Genomic DNA, 4,449 nt, shown 5'->3' with positions numbered 1-4,449 from the left:
CTCCTCCCCATCTCTTTGTTAATCTCTCCTGTGCCCCCTCTCTGTGCTGATCCCACCACTGCACGTCATTGCTGCCTTGGATTCTGTGGGTCTTCCTCTTCTGACCTGCTGCCAAGCACATCCAAGGCTACAAATCCCACACTGATGTTGTCAGTTTGAAGGCTCCGGAGATGAAGAAAGAATACTATTCCCACACTTGAAATCTCTATCAAACGATTGCAGGGGGACCTGAGTCAGCAGCTACAATAAGTGAGGGACTCTTTGGAGAGGAAAGGGAAGTTGGGGATGGGACAGTAGGTTGCAAGGACAGAGGGGTCAATGGTTGATTTTTTTGAGGAGGGGGCGATAACAGCAAGTTTAAAGGAGAGAAGGACAACATCTGAAGAGAGGGAACCATGAACAATATTAACTAACATGGGGACCAGGAGGGGAAGTTGGGTGATCAGCAGTTTACTGAGATTAGGGTCGAGGGAATAGGAGGTGGGTCTCATGGACAAGTTGAGCTCAGAGAAGATAAGAGAGAAACTAGAGAAAGATGTGAGTTCAGGTCGAGGGCAGGGGGAGCATTAATGAAAGTTTATCCAGCTGGGACAATGACAAGTTTAAATCCCCACCTGATCTACTGCTCAAAGTCGCCTCCGTTTCACCGGTCAGTTTCCCAAGCCTCAGGAAACTCATGTTGCTCCAGAAATATTTGGATTGGTTGTGAGAGACATCAATCAGAGAGCCCACCCACTCTGCCCATTCTCTCCTCTTCCTCTTCCACAACTGGTTCACTTCCTGTAGGGACTGAAAACAAAGTGAGGAGATGGTGAGTGAAGGAGCAGAATTTATAATAATTACATCACATAATATCCACACTAATGTTCAGGCAGTCTATCCTGTGGGGAATCTGGTGTGGAAATGCCCCTTATGCTGTGTGAGAAGATCTAGCTGAGAGAGCTGTTTACTGGGTGCTTTGTGCCGAACTGTTTGACTGGAGCTGTGTGTTGGATATTGAGTGTGTTTATTGGAAGCATTTCCCTTCTGATTTACAGACTGTTTTGTTTCTGATTGTTTTTATATTTCTTGCCAATTTACTTTCACAATCAATTTTCTCCCTCTTTATTAGCTTTTTATTCACCCATTGCTGTTTCCTAAAAAAAAATCCCAATCCTCTGGCCTACCTCTAGTTTTCGCCACTTTGTATGCATTGGATTTTGATTGGAAACTCTCCTTGACCGCCTTTGTTAACCACAGGTGGTTCATCCTTCTCATCAAGTCCTTCTTTTTGATCGAGATAAATTTTTGCTGAGCGTTATGAAATATCTGGTTAAATATCTGCCACTGCTCATCCACTAACCTTCCCCTTAATCTATTTTCCCAGCCTGCTTTCGACAACTCTTTATTCATGCTGCTGTAATTCCCCTTATTTAAGTTGAGGACACTGGTTTCAGACCCGAGTTGCTTGCCCTCAAACTGTATTTGAAATTCTACCATATTGTGATCGCTAACCCCTAGAGGATCCTTAACTATGATATCTCTTATTAATCCCACCTCATTACACATTACTAGATCTAAAACAGCAACGTATTGCTCTAAGAAACAATACCATATGCACTCTACAAATTTGTCTTCCATGTTACCCCTACCAGACTGATTTGTCCAGTCAATATGCAGATTAAAATCACCCATAAATATTGTAGCACCCTCCTTATACACCTCCATTATTTCCCAATTTATACTTTGTCCTACAGTGAGGCAACTCTTCGGGGGCCTGTAGACGGCTCTCCACCATGACCTCTTCCCCTTGCTATTCCTTATTTCCACCCAAACTATTTCCATATCATGATGTATTGCACCTACATCACTACTCACTATCGCACTGGTACCTTCCTTTATTAACAAAGCTACCCTGCCTCCTTTTCCATTTTGACTAGTTTTCTGGAACATCGAAAACCCTTGAATATTGAGTTCCCAGTGTTGGTCACCTTGCAACCACATCTCTGTAATAGCTATCAAGTCATATTCGTTTATTTCTATTTCTGCTGTCAACTCATCTATCTTGTTACAAGTGCTGTGTGCATTCAGATAAAGAGCCCTAAACTTTGCTTTTACCATTATTGCTCATTCTGGTTCTGATTTCTGCTGCACTCTTCTGCTTATATTTTCTGCCCCTTCCTGTGACACTTTGATTATTGGTCACCTCTTCACTACCCTGCACTTCTGCTCTCTCTTTTTGATCTTTTAAACCTCCCTTCAATTGAACCCCACCCCCCGACTAATTAGTTTAAATTCCTATCTACAACCCTAGTTATACAATTCACCAGGACACAGCGTGGTTCAAAAGAAGCCCATTTCAACGGAACAGCTCTCTCCTTCCCCAGTTGCTGGTGCTAGTGCCCCATGAATCTGAACCCATTTCTCCCACACCAGTTCTGAGCCACACATTTACCTCTCTAGTCTTATTTACCCTACGCCAGTTTGCATGTGGCTCAGGTAGTAATACGGAGATTATTACCTCTGTGATTCTGCATTTTAATTTAGCCCCAAGCTGCTCTTAGTCCCTCAGCAGAACCTCTTTCCTAGTCCTACCTATGACGCTGGTACCTATGTGGTACTTCCCACTCCAAGTTCCTCTCCAGCTCAGAAGAGATGTCCTTAACCTTGGCACCATGTAGGCAACAGAGCCTTTATGACTCTCTGCCTTTGCTGCAGAGAACAGTATCTATTCCCCTAACTATGCTAACCCCTATTACTACTAAATATCTTTCTCCCCCCCACTCCCCACTTGAATGGTGCTCTGTTCCACCCGGTGCTGTGATCAGTTCGCTCATCCACCCTGCAGTCTGTGCCCTCGTCCACACCGGGAGCAAGAACCTCGTACCTATTGGACAATGGCACTGGTTAAGGCTCCTCCAAAGCTAAATTCTGAATCCCCATACTTGGTTCAGTCACACCCTCCCTGTCCACAGACAAAATTTGATGTAATTAATTTAAGGGGTGTGACTGCCTCCTGAAACGGTGTCCAGGTAACTCTCCCCCTGCTTGATGTGTTGCAGTGTCCGCAACTCGGACTCCAGCTCCTCAATTCTGAGCCGAAATTCCTTGAGCAGCCAACACTTGCGCAGATGTGCTCATCTTGGATCGCACTGGCGTCCACCAGCTCCCACATACTACAGCTGCAACACATTGCCTGTCCAGCCATCTCTATTCAATTTAATTATTTTTCTAGAGAAAAGGCTGCATTGATAGAGAGCCTTCCGCCCTTATCTGCATCTTGCCCTTAAAAGGAAATGAACCGCCCTTAAAAGGCAATGAATGCTGCCTGCAGTACGAATATTGTCCAGTCAATGTCGCTGCTCCCTCACCTCAGGCTGACTCCTCAGGTGAAAAGGCAAAGGAGCAGAAAAATCTCAATTTGTTTTTACATTGTTTTTAATATAGAGACAGAACAGTTCATATAGCAACCCTGCATGGGATAGGTGGGATTGGTTTGAACCATATGCTTATCTAATCCCTTGTTCACCTTGTCAGGGATAAATGTTGGGGAAGGATGTAAAACTTTAGATAATGGAACAAGATTAACACTTTAAGCTCGGCTGTATTCCTGGGGTTTAGAATGTCTACTGGTGATTTGATTGAAGTTTTCAGGATATTAGCAACAACAACTGGTGTCATCTATCAATATGTAGGAGCAGACTGAAAGAGTGCTTGAATACTATTGCATGACTGTCTAATAACTATGTTGAAATGTCTGTAATGTTCATTGATTGTATTGAAGCAACTTATGATCTATATGGGAAAATTAAATATGATTGCACTTTATGTGATGGCCATTTAGAAATGTAATGTTCTTTAAGATATTTTATGAATAAAGTAGATTTTTCCAAAAGGTCGAGGCTCTTCTATTGCACTCCAGGTGTGCTGACGCCTGTGGTGTCCCCAAATGCGGGACACTCCACTGCAAAATTTGTGGTAGCGGGGGACTGCATTCGTGTTTTCCCCGATTTACAAATAAAAAAGTTAATAATTCAGATTGTTATAAGCACTGCAAATGCGCTTGTATGAGAAAGCCTTTCTTCAAACGCATTCAACCGTTATGTAATGACTAATTTCTCCCACCAACTCACTCAATCTTCACGCTTCATCGAATGCAGCTACGAGATTTTCAAAACTGCACCCCAATTTTCAACTTTGCAAAGTACAGACTCACAAGTACAGTCACACAGGTGGAAGGACAAGAAAAACATCCCAAACTCGGAGTGAAATGAAAACAGAAAATGCTACAGATGCTCAGCAGGTCTGGCAGCATCTATGTGAAGGGAGAAACAGCAGGAAAGCACGGAAGACTCCGTCTCAATGCAGCCTTTTCCCTCATAGAGATTCAATCATGTACTGCAATACTTGGGAAGAATTGACCTGTTGGATTGGCAGCAGATTCTGAACAGAGCGACGTTATGACTTTTA

At 43.3% G+C, this 4,449-nt stretch overlaps 1 pseudogene; it reads left to right on the top strand.

Moving 5' to 3' along the window:
• Window positions 1-3,847: 3,847 nt before the first annotated feature.
• On the top strand, window positions 3,848-3,989 carry LOC121292071 (annotated as a pseudogene).
• The last annotated feature ends 460 nt before the right edge of the window (window positions 3,990-4,449 follow it).

Source organism: Carcharodon carcharias, chromosome 19 (assembly GCF_017639515.1).
Source record: "Carcharodon carcharias isolate sCarCar2 chromosome 19, sCarCar2.pri, whole genome shotgun sequence".
NCBI classification, from domain to species: Eukaryota; Metazoa; Chordata; class Chondrichthyes; order Lamniformes; family Lamnidae; genus Carcharodon; species Carcharodon carcharias.
This window is presented reverse-complemented; position numbering and strand designations above follow the sequence as displayed.